The sequence below is a fragment of the Rhinolophus hipposideros genome (assembly GCF_964194185.1).
Source record: "Rhinolophus hipposideros genome assembly, chromosome: 7".
Classification (NCBI taxonomy): domain Eukaryota; kingdom Metazoa; phylum Chordata; class Mammalia; order Chiroptera; family Rhinolophidae; genus Rhinolophus; species Rhinolophus hipposideros.
In genome coordinates this window covers 49,212,545-49,225,863 of record NC_138053.1, presented here as the reverse complement: position 1 = coordinate 49,225,863, position 13,319 = coordinate 49,212,545, and the positions used below count along the sequence as shown (strand labels likewise).

Genomic DNA, 13,319 nt, shown 5'->3' with positions numbered 1-13,319 from the left:
AATAATTGTTCAACCCCTTCTTCCAAGAGGTTTCTGCCTCTTTCCACTCTCAAACTCAGTTGTCATCCTCATCTTGACTTGCTCCACCCTCCTTGCAAGTAATTCTGTTCCTGAGATTTGTCAAGTGAATTCTCCCTTCAGTCTGAAATGTCTTTTTTTCCTGGCCACTGCTCCCTCAAAAATGAACTGTCACCTTCCCTGGGACAATTTTACAAAGTTAGGAACTTCGGGGTTCCTGCAGCCCCTTGTACATACTTGAATTGTAGCTTCTATCCCTAGACACAGACCTTTTGCCTTTCACTGCAGGCAGCTCTTTGAAGACAGAATAAGGCTGGCTTTATAAAAGGTGTAGTCACACCGGGACCTGTGCTTAAAAGGGCCCACACTTGCCTTTAATGTTCTGCTGTCATTATCTTGAAATTCTTAACAATTTTTGAAAAAGGAGTCCTGCATTTTCGTTGTCAACTGGGCTCTGCAAATCACATAATCATGTCTGTGGGCTTAATGGGTATAAACTAAATGTTTCTTGAACATCAACCTGACACTTTGTCAGAAAAACTGTTAAAGAGAAAAGATTGGCCTTGGGAATGTTATATTCTAACATGGTTACAGGGTCCTTGAGTTAGAACGTAGGTGCTGGGTCTTTTTTCTAGAAGGCACAGTAGTCTTTCTGAGATTACCCTCCCAGTCATTCCTCTGAGTTTTTTTCCTTTCCTCTGCTTCATGGAGATAGATGGGTCTCCTTCAACAACTGAGAGCTAAAAAGACACCTCTGCAAATGTTCCTAAAGTTACAATTCAACAAATAATTTTTAGGCTCTCCCTTACCATAGCCATCTAAATTACAGTGTCAATCTGCTAAAGTCTTTTGTCATGTTTCAAAGGCAAGAGTTCTCAGAAATGGGAAGAGAACAGTATGTCAAAGGTGGGATTCCATTAATAGTACTGTGTAACTGGGAAATGCTTAACATATGTACAATTAAAACTAAGTATCAAAGTATGTCTTGAGCAACGACTGTATCCAACACACTGTAGGCTCTGGAAGAATACAGGCATAAATAAGACACAAATTCTATCTTCAAGAGTTTATGGCCTACAAAAGAGACATAAAACTAGGTGTAACAAGTCAGATTATCATGAGTAAAGTTAGAGATATAAATAAAAGTCTGTGGAAGCACACAGCAGGAATGATGTATCCTCCGTGGGATTAGTGGAGGCTAGCCATTCAGTCTTCTGTATAAAGAAGGTAATTCAACTTTCAGATTCAAGTAGTGGGACTTCCCTGTTTTGAGGGTTAAAATTCCAAGCCATAAAGCTCAGAGTCCATATACTACAATCAGGCATTTTAAATGATCATACACAGAGAATGTGGACTCCCTGAGTCTTGTTTGTAGGGTGGTGGGGGGTGGGAGTTGATACACATTCTTTGTGGACACATAATATAATTCCTCAGTTCAGCCTTCTTCCTTATTGCTGTTGTTACATATGGCAATTTTGTTTGCATTAAAGAGAAATTAAATCTCTTCTCTTCGCATTGAAGTAAGACAGAGAATAGCATGCTATTGCATCTGATGAGAGAATTCTTCTCACAGGTTTATTTGTGCCTATTTAATAGCAATCTTTTATTGCTGCAATTCCTCTTGAGAGTCTTTATTTTCTAGATTGAATTTTAAAACTCAAGCGTAACTGATTTCACAACCAGGCAGAATATTGTTTCAGAGAACCACACAGAAAGCTGAAACGTTCAGGATTATGCCTGGTACGGGTAGCTGGCCCCTGTGCCTTTTTCTGGCTACTAAAGAGTATTGTTCAGAGTTCATCAAAATCATAATTGCAGATTCCTACCAGGAAACATACTATCTGCAAAACATTCACGTATGTGTGGGATGAACTGAATCACAGCTTTTTAATGAGTATTCCAGACAATGTTTTCCCTGAAGAAGAAATATTTTCAAAAGATGCACATTAAAAATGACTTCATGTAGTGATAGTCATCTAAACTCTGGGGAACTGACCTTGGCATCCATTCCTATCCCTCATATGTTTTTTAACTTGGGAGCCATGGTGCAGGTTATATTAGGATCTTTTTGTCTGTGTGATTACAATTTTGTGAAATGGTGCTATAAGCAAAGATGAAAGGTTTGTGATAAGTAATCATGTAGTATGGTCCCTTATGGGAAAGTTGAACTAGAGAAGCTTGAATATCCCTTTTAACTCTAAACTTCTATAATTCAATTCTATGTTCAGACATAGAATCCTTGAGGAGGAAAAAAATAAATATGGAATAGAAGTCAGGAGAGCTGGTTTCCTGACTTTGCCTCTGATTAACCATATGACTTTATACCAATCATTTTACCTTTATTCTTCAACTCGTTCACTTATTAAGCAAAGGTTCTTTTAGCTCCGAGTTACTAGCATTCTATGAAATTCATGGAGCAATTTTTACATGCCAGAAATTGTTTGAAGTACCCAACATAACTCATTGGATCTTCATAATGACTCCATGTGGTGGGCACTGTTATGTTCCTGTATTTTCAAGGAGGGTAATTAAGGTACAATGATCTTGATTAACCTTCCCAAGGTCACCTAGCCAATAGGTGACAGAGCCAGGATTTGAACCCAGGTAGTCTGGGCTTATATTCTTAACCACTATGTCATACTGCCTATAGCCTTCTAAGTAATCTATTCAAAATCCTGGTTTCACTCAAACCAGAGTTATTAATGCCATGATATTACTATTAATACTTGTTTCAATAGTATTTGGTTAGTATTAAGTCATTAAACAAGTTCATTAAGCAACTTCTGTGTGTCCAGCACAATGCTAGGCTGTCAGGGAACAAAAATTTATGTTCGTGCTTTCAGAGGGATAGTTGATGAAACAAGGTCTACATATCTGGGGTAACTATAGATGATTAAGAGGTACCACTTTGTCAAGCAGACCACAATTCTAGTGTGGTCTTAGACAAAGGCTTTAATATACTGCAATGCTTGCCAAAGGCCTAATGGAAGAAGTAAGACTGTAGGTGACCTTGAAGGATAGATATATGGGATTTGGATTGGCACAGAGGAAGACATTCTACATGGACTATGCTACATAAGTCAAGGCATAGAGATGGGAATGATGATGCAAAGAAGACAAGTAAATGGATGCTGGATTCAATACAAAGTTGGAGACTGATTCACTAACTTGAGAAATGAAATTGGTAGTATTGGAAGGCATGGGGATGTGGAGTTTTGAGGAGGCAAAAAAGAAGAGTAAAGTCTGAATACAATATTAATTGATTCACTTTGTCATGGATAGAAGGTGAAATGCTATTGATGCATAGGGAGCATAGGAGAAAGAGTTTTATGAACCCATAAATTATATTAAATAAAGCAAAATGTTGTGGAAAATAAAGTGAAGAAATGTTGCTGAATAAAATTAGAAGAAAGTCACCTGGCACCTTTGCGTCAGCATTTTTCATGGAATAGATTGTTAGAAATTAAATTACATGGAATTACTGAAGGAATTGGTATTAGGAATATGGGCAAGTATAAGATCATGAGGAATATAACACAGATAAAGAAAGGAAAGACATGGGATAGAAGCAGAAGACTGAAAGTTTTTGAAGAAGATGACATGGTGAATCTACATACATACGAAGACAAAATTGGCTACTAGCAAAGTTGGCTATTAGTAAAAGCCTTAAGATACCAGAGAGAAGAGAGATGGTAGTCCTAGGAATTACTCTGAGAATTGAGAGGCTGAAATCAGTAACTTGAGCCGTGGAGCTCGCACGGAAAATGAGAGCTTTCTCTCTGACCCTGGAGGACGTTTCAAGGGAAGCATGGGGTGCTGAGTTAGCTCAAATAAGTTACCTTCAGATTTTCCTGTTACGTTAGGAAAAAATCAAAAGGACCCGAGGGAAAGAGATTCGGGCTTTGAAAAGAGAGAGAGAACAATTTAGAGAATGTACCAAGGAGTTAGTAAAAACTGAATGGAAGAATTGCTGACAGTGGCAAAGGTTAAATTTAAATTAATTTGAAGGAGATAAATCAAGTGAGCGCCATGGGCAGGTTAATAATTAGGTGCCCTTTCAAACATATTCTTTAAATATTTATTCAACTTTTTTTTAAAACTGGAAATGAAGTCAGCGAGAGAATGTAACAGGATCAATTTACATTTTACCAATTCTGTCTGTTAGAAGTCCTATGTGGAGATCTAGATATAGTATCCCCTATGTTTGGTTCTGGGGATGATGGAGAGAAGAGGGAGAAGAGAATTCTAGGACTTCCCCTACAAATTGAAAGAAGATGGAATCTATAGCTTCAGCAGTAGGGCTCAGCCATCTTTAAGTCTAGTTAAGATAGCACAGTGTGTGCCTTTCTCCAATGGTATTTTGTTGCCCAGAAGTTTAAGTGGGGAGCCAGGTTCACATTTTCATTTAGTATCAAGGTTATCAGGCAGCAATATATATTGAAAGGGATTCATTTTGCTTCTCCAGTGTGGTGAGCTTTTTGTCTGTTTTGTATTAAAAAGAATTAAATGGAACAAAAATAATCTTATTTAACATAGTGATCAGTTTATGTAGAAACAGGAAGATTCTATTTTAAAAGTGGTAAAGGGTCCTAAAAGGAAATAAAGTGTCTATACTTCATTCAAAGTTATAAAACATCATAAATCAGCAGATTATAATAAGCTATACATGTATATTGTAATACCTAGAGCAACCACTAAAAAAGCTATACAAAGTGATATACTCAACAACACTAAATAAATCAAAATAGATTTCTAATGTTCGAGTAACCCCCAGGAAGGAGATAGAGGTAGAGATAGAGATAGATAGATAGACAGACAGATAGATAGGGGATTAACAGGGGACAAACAGAAAACAAATAGTAAAATGACAGACTTAGTAAAAATGACAGACTTAGAAATAGTAAAATGGCAAATCCTACAAAATCAATAATTAGTCTAAATGTAAATGGTGTAAATATACCAATTAAAAAACAGAGATTGGCAGAGTGAATAAAAAAACACAACCCAAATATATGACGTCGACAATAAACTTCAAACATAATAACAGAGGTAGGTTAAAGATAAAAGGATGGAAAAGCTATACCATGCAAACATTGATAAGAAAAAAATAAGACTTTATATATTAATACCATATAAAGTAGACTGAGAGTAAAGAAAACTGCTAGAGCCAAAAGAGATATTACATATTAAAAATGGACCAATTCACCAAGAAGACATAGCGATCCTAAATATGCACACTAAACAACACTGCTTCAAACTACATGAAGCAAAAGATGATAGAGGTGAAAAAATAAATAGACAAATCCATAATTATAGTTACACCACATTCTCAGCAGGTGATAGAACTACTAGACAGAAAATAAGCAAAGATCCAGATAAACCACAGGATCTAATTAACATTTATAAGATGTTCCACCCCACAACAGCAGAACACACATTCTTTCAAAGAGCTCGTGGAACATTCACCAAGGTAGACCATATCCTGAGTCATAAAGCAAACCTCAACAAAAATAATTTTAATGAAATCAGACTGAATATATTCCTTGACCATACTGTAATTACATGCTACAATTACAATTTCTAATTCCATTTATAATTAGAAATCAGTAACACAAAGACAACAGTAAAATCTTCTAAATACTTGAAAATTAAACAACATACTCCTAAATAATCAATGAGTCAAAGAGGAAGTCTCAAAGGAAAGAATTACATACAATTGAATAATGAAAATACAACATATCCTATGAAGTGAATGAAAAGATAAGCCACAGAACAGGTAAAAATATTTGCAAAACACATATCAATGAAAGGACTTGTATCCAAAAATATACAGAGAACTCTTAAAACTCAATACAAAAATAACTGATTTAAAAATGGGGAAAATATACCTCATTAAAGAGGATCTACAAATAGAAATACACATATGAAAAATGTTTAACATCATTTATCATTAGAGAGTTGCACATTGAAACAACAATATGCAATACTGAAACAATCAGCATACACCTGTTAGAATAGCTAAAATCCTAAAAAAAAAAAAAAAAAAAAATTACAATCTCAACTGATTTGCAAGTCTATGGAGCAACAGAAACTCTCATTCATTGCTGGTGGGAATCCAAAGCTTTGCAAAACAATTTGGCAGTTTCTCCCAAAGCTAAACATTGTCTTACCAAATGTTGTGGGTTGAATTATTTCCCAAAAAAAGTTAAGTTGCAGCCTTACCTGTGATGTAAGCTTATTTAGAAACAAGGATTTTGTAGATATAATCAAGTTATGATGAGATCATACTGAATTAAGATGGTTCCCAAATCTAACACTGCTGTCCTTATAAGGAGAAGGGACATAGCGACACAGAGAGAGACACACAGAAATGAAAGTGGGCCATGTGAAGATGGAGGCAGAAATTGGAGTGATGTTCCTACAAGCCAAAGAATGTAAAGGATTGCTGACAACCACCAGAAGCTAGGAGGAGGCAAGGAAGGCTTCTTCCTTAGAGTCTTTATAGAGAACTTCATTTTCACACTACTAACCACTAAAACTGTGAGAGAATAATGTCTGTTGTTTTAGGCCCCCTAGTTTGTGGTAATTTGTTACAGCAGTCCTAGAACACTAAGATACTTTATAATCTAGCAGTTGGGCTCCTAAGTATTTACTCAGCTGATTTGAAAACACATCCACACAAAAATCTGCACAGGAATGGTTATAGCAGCTTAATTTGTAGTCATCAAAAACTAGAAGCAGCCAAGATATTCTTTAATAGGTGAATGGATAAATAAACTGTGGTATCTGTACAAGGTCGGACAATTAAGTTTGCAAACTTGTTCCAACAGTGTTGCTAACCTTTTTTGACTTCAGAGGGATTATTCATTATGAATTTGTACCAACTGGACAAACAGTTAATCCAGTTTACTATTCGGAAGTGCTGAAAAGTCTGCGTGAAAAATTTAGACGATCTGAACTTTTCGCCAACAATTCATGGCTCTTGCATCACGACAATGCACCAGCTCACACGGCACTGTCTGTGACGGAGTTTTTAGCCAGTAAACAAATTACTGTATTGGAACACCCTCCCAGTCACCTGATCTGGAAGTCCCCCAATGACTTCCTTCTTTACCTGAAGATAAAGGAAATATTGAAAGGAAGACATTTTTACATCAAGGGTAATACGACGACAGCTCTGATGACAATTCCAGAAAACCAGTTCCAAAATTGCTTTGAAGGGTGGACTAGGCACTGGTGTCAGTGCATATCTTCCCAAGGGTAGTACTTCAAAGGTGACCATACTGATATACAGCAATGAGGTATGTAGCACCTTTTCTAGGATGAGTTCGCAAACTTAAATGTCTGATCTCATAATTATGATATTAAATATGATATGTGTAATGTATAATGTATATGGTATATATAACTGTATGTATATAAATTTATGTTTCCGCCACTAAATTATTTCCATTTAATAGGAAAAAATCCCTCTTTTTTATGGTGTAATTAAAAAGTTATAAAGTACATTTCCTGAAATATTTTTAAATGACTAAATAAAATAATTTTAGATATTCCCAGAACTTAAGTCATTCCATGGTATTGTTAAGTTTTGAGAAAATTGCATTAAATTTTCTAGATTAATAGGCTACCATTAATAGTGAAGAACAAATAAACCCTGCCTTGTGAAATCCTGACATCTGGATAAGTAGGGATTCATTATTGAGGGATTCTTTGCTTTATATATGAGTTGTCTTATATAGCATACTCCTCTAGCATTTAAAAATAGTCTATATATATATAAATTCTATCTATATACGCTCATACCTGTTGTGTAAAATGACACACATCTGGTCCGATACCTCAGTTTATGGAATCATCTCTTGAAATGTCAACCTTTACTCACATCAATGTTTAAAAAATCATTTCAGGAGACCGAAAGGAGTTAATATGTATTTTGAATAATGGAAGTGATTTAGGAAGAGGAAAAGACAGAGTCCAGTGAGTTTGAAATGGTGTCACAGGACAGTTTTACACCAGCATATTGTTCACAGCTCTTAAAACGTTTTTTTCATATTCGTCAAGGTACTCAGGCAACAACATTAAAGTCAAGCCAAAAGGTATATTGAATAGGTATATGAGAGAATGAAATATATGTTGACTACTTGATGAGATGTCTCTGGATGTAAATACTTGTGAATTATTATAAATTTTGTATTACTGTATCTACTCACACCACATGGTTGCTCACACATAAATGTATACCTGGTTTTCTATTTCAAATGCAGGGCTATGTCTTATATCCTCCACAGCACCCCGCAAGCACATAATAGATGCTCATAGTTGATGGAGTAACCTTAAAGGGGAGGGACGGACACAAAACATGCTCAACTATTAAAAGAGCAGAACTTTGATTGCTTGCTCAATTTCCAGTGTCTCAGACTCACCTGATGTTTCTCATCACAATGTCCACCCCTCATTATAGTGGTTTCCTCTGATTCTGTGTTCTATTTTTCCATTGCATCTTCTCCCACACTTCTGGAACCTTCGTTCTTTTGCTGACTCCTGCCTCTATGAGGCATATCCATCCTTGGCTTCCCAGTGTTTCGTTCCTTCTGTTACTGCTGCCATAGCCTTCCATTCCGCACCTCTGATACCCATCATAAAGATGGGACAATAAGACTATTAAGTGAACAAACACAATTTTTCCTTCTTTGTTGGAGTAGATAATTAAGTGACCTTGAACTTTTATCCAAGACTAAATATTGAAAACCAGTAGGCTAAAGGAGAGTGAGCAGGGCAAGTCCAGAGGGGATTCTCTTGGGTGTATTTTCGGATGTGAAACAGTGACTCAGTATGAATCTCCAGGAATGGTGTGCCAAGCATGTATACGTGTGTGCAGTGGAAGAAGGGTTACAAGACAGGAATTGTTATGGAAGCTTCTTTAGGCAAAAGAAATATACCCAGAGGATGTCCATTTTGAAGAAAAAATTCTCTTATCTCTGATCTTTTTATGTATAGATGTATTCAGTATGTATGTGAACTTGTTTTCAAAGCAGTGTATTTTTATATTTATTTTTCTTCAAGATAATTTGTACTTGCAGATATGACCAACAGTTTATAAAAATTAAGACAGACCAGTTGACTCTCAATTAAACTGCTCATCTGGTCCATAAGTATCTTCCCTCCATTTGGATTTCATAAGCCAAATAGTGTCTTAAAATTGGCAAATACAGTTGCAATTCTGTTGAACATGTTTTTCTATGGAAAATGTTATGAGTACAAAAAACGACATCTAGAGGTGATTGTCAATATGTATCTTCTTTACATTTCTATATATCCATTTCTGTGTTTTATAAATACCTAAAGAGAAGGTTGGGTAATAGAATTAGCCATAAAACTATTGAATTCCTCCTCACGATAACCTTAAGGATAGTATTATACTTATTTTATAGATAACATCTCTTTCAATCCAACAGACACTTACTGACTTCACTAAATGCTGGCACCAGTGATACCAAGATAAATAAGGTGTACTTTTCATTACTGAATGGCATACATTGGAGGAGATAAACATATAACAGCCGTTCTGTGTGGTTTATGTTGAGGGGCTAAATTCAGAGTGGTATGAGATTATGGGGGAAGGATAATTCCCCCATGTGCAAAGGGCTTGGAGATGAAGCAGAGTCAAGCAAACACCCTGCAGGCAGCTGACCAAGGGAGAAGTTCCCAGCAGAGATAACAGCTTCCGTAAAGACTTGGAGTTGAGAAATAGTATGCTGTGGTCTGAGAACTACGTGTAACTCAACATTTCAGGAGCGTAAAGTGAGCAGGAGATAATGACGAGAAATGAGACTGCAGATACAGTCAGAGGCCTGTGTAGCCACACTAAGGAATTTGGACTTGGACTCACCAAGTGTAAATATGTTGTCTCAAAAAGTGATTACATGAGGATTTTTTTACCCGTTTTTACTTGTCTCCAAAGTCTGTGCTTTTCACACTAAATTATACTTACTTCATAGACATTTTTGAAATGAACTGTTTACCAAAATGTAAACAAATCATAAGAAAGAAAAAAGTAATACTTATTTGGAGAACACTTAAATAACATTATTTTGGAAAAGCCAGTGTTGTAACCCTACTTTCAATATTCTTTGACTTTTGAGTTTATCGATTAGACATCTTTTATTCCTATGTTTTATACCATACCATGCATTCTATGTGACTTTGTTAAATATTGTTAACATAAAAATAGCAAACTCTCCAGCATCTAATACTAGGTTTACACTTGGTGGGTACTGTGCAGCAAGCACTCTGCTCTTCAGACATCCAACTACTGCCTTCAGTAGCTGCCTGACATATACATGTGGATCTGAGACCAGACCTTCACATCAAGGGCACCTCCATCAAGGCACATCTGCTGGGACTGATGGGAGCAGAGGTCTCTCCCAGTCCTGGCATCAGGGATTGACATCCTCAATGGATGTCAGGGGAGGCCCAGTTGCTCAGGATGACTCTGCTCCTCCTGCACCATTAGCATTTCCCAAAGAGGAACAGAGTCCCAGGGACCATGCCCTCTGTGCTTCACAGTCATACTGCCTCAGAAGGGCAGAGAAGCATTCCCTCCGTGACCTCATGCTCCATCCTAATGTGAACGGTCTTCATTCTTTTTCACCAAATCATTTAAATAAAAAGGGTACAGAGAAAGTCAAATATAATCACTTGGTGCAGAGCAGAGAGCAGAGAGAACATTTTACATTCAAGAATAAATTGTCCAAGCAGTAAATGTCACTGGGGTGAGTCCTATAATGAGACAGGAGAGAAACACTGGACCGTTGAGGAAATTCCAGGAGGGAAAGAAAAACCCAAGAACTAAACAAAAGAGCATTAAATGTACACAGATTCAGAAAAAAGACTTCTGAACAAAATTGCATTGATGCAGCTGGGAAGCCTAACAGGTACTTGCCCCTACAGCAGGAGGTGGGTAGAAGAGCTACCTATTATTTCAATGAAAGTTCGCCTGAGAAACTTGGTTTCATCTTTATCTTTAAACATTTAATTAAATGCCCTGGTTCTTATCACTACAATAGGGAATGTAATTTTTTTTCAGTAAGAACAAGTTTGTTTTAATTTCCACATATAGTCTATTACAGGTGAATAAGTAGCAAGTTAGGGATTGTGGTTAACTTCTGGTATAGAGAATGGTCGGTGGATATTATCAGGAGAGGGATAGAGAAGGGAGGGGCGTCAATAATTTACCGTAACAAACTTAGCTGACTAGGAGGAACAAAGGTTTGTTATATTATTCCTTATACCTTTATGTATGCCTGAAATATTTCATAGCTTTCCAAAAGTGAATTGGAGATGCAGGCAATATTTGGGAAAGGAGAGAGGGAGCAAGACAGAGATCAAAGGTTTAGGGGATGAGACAAAGAGGAGAAATAAGTAGGGAAAGAGAAAAAGAGGCAAAAGGATCGTTTTGAACCCAGAGAGCTTTTTGAAGTGTTAGGTTAGAGGTCACACCATGTTGTTTGCTAGTGATTTGCCCTCTCAACTTTTGCCCTGATTGAGCTCCCTAACCATTTCTCAGCAAACATGAGGTCCAGTAGCTGCCCATGTCATTCTGATCTCTTCACCTCAGACACAAAAGCAGTTCTTCCAAAAGAAAAAAAGAAACAAAAAGTAGACAGCAAATGCAATTCCCTCACAAAGAAATGAAAAAATGATGAACATATATGAATGAATGAACCTGAAGCAGCTCTAAACTCCTCCCCTTTGGGGTCAGAAGCAGATGCCTTAGCCACGTTCAAAATGAAACTCCATATCCCTCCGGGCCCCTTTCTTGCCATTACTATATAATTTACATGCAAGTCGTCTGCATAGTTAATCTTCCTCTATAACATCTGGTATTTATTATCAGAAACAGATTGGCAAGAGATTTTGGAGAAGCTCTTCGTATATTGTGGGTTTTAAACATTCCTCTACAAGCCTGTTTCTTTAAAAGCTGGAAGGACAGCTGAGTACATGCAAATATGTGATAGGAAGTAGGGGGACAGGTCATTCATACTTGGTACCCTCCTAATGTGGCATAAATGAACCAGGGCCAGAGAGGAGAAGATAAAGGAAAGTTAAATTTACACATAAAAGTACTTCTAAAATCTTCCAGTTCAGCTTCCTCATTTTCTACATGTGGCAGAACATAGCCCCAATGGCTGAGCTGAAACCAGAATCTAGGTTTTTCTGAAGTGTTATTCAGGGTTGCCTTAAGGTTTTACTTTTTCTCCAAATGGAGAAAATGGAAAAGTTTTAGATTATCCATTTTAGAGTGATGACTAAGTTGTGTACATGATATTGTTCAAATTCTGTAAGTGGGGTCACCACCGCATTTGACTGGACTGGGGAAGTCAGGACTATACTTCGGGGCTGATGCTTTCAAACGCTGGTGACTCGGGACAACCCTTCACGTTGTCTCAAGATGTAGATCGGAGATCCTGCCAGACACATCATGCCGTCTAGACTTTTGCAGGACACCAGTTGAACCCTTCTTGCTTCTCACCTGCTAGTCTCCCCTTCTTTGTGGCCTGTGGATTTGATTTAGAAATTCAGAAAAATCTAGAAAAGAAATAATAGATGAAAGATTAGAAACATGTTTACCCATTGCTGCAACTTTTAGCATACAACTGTGGTAAATGAAAAAAATAAAAAACCTAAAACTTAGAATAATAACGAGAACTCAGAAATAAGAGTAATGAGATAAAGTACATGTGGAAAAGTTGTACTTGATATATTTTGGAACAAGGTGAGTTTTCCTTATTCTTTTTCTTAGCTCCTGTGAAGATATTTATTTTAGTTTCTCAATGCTACTAAACAGAAAGCCAGAAAATATTATAAATGTCTTCATTTTTAATGGAATATTCTCCAGCTTTTTCCATATTGGCAAAAAGTAATAGATTATGGTTTTCTTAAAGTTGAACAGCTTGCAGATCCATGTATAATAAAAAAATAAGTATAAGTAAAGGTTAATTGAATTAGTAAATTGGCAGTTATCTGAATTAACTATTCTTTAAATTTTAATTTATCACACGTGACATTTTGTGATTAAATGAAGTCATTCCTAATATATTTTAATATTCCTAAACCATAGAGCTTCTTAAACTTGGTAAAGAAACAGCCTGGCTCAGAAGGATTGACCCTAGATGTGAATTCTAACAAGTTGGGGCTGGGGCCAGGTTCTGCCATGTGCTGGCCTCAGCAGTTCACTTCACTTGCCTGAGCTTCAGAGTTCTGTTTTGTGTAAAGGGGGCACGGATGCCTCTTCTGCC

The 13,319-nt window shown here is 36.7% G+C and overlaps 1 protein-coding gene across 1 annotated transcript in view; it reads left to right on the top strand.

The window, feature by feature from the left end:
• The window catches only part of THBS4 (thrombospondin 4), a 182,018-nt gene that overhangs the window by 97,372 nt on the left and 71,327 nt on the right, over window positions 1-13,319 (top strand). The gene's annotated exons all lie outside the window — the stretch shown is intronic.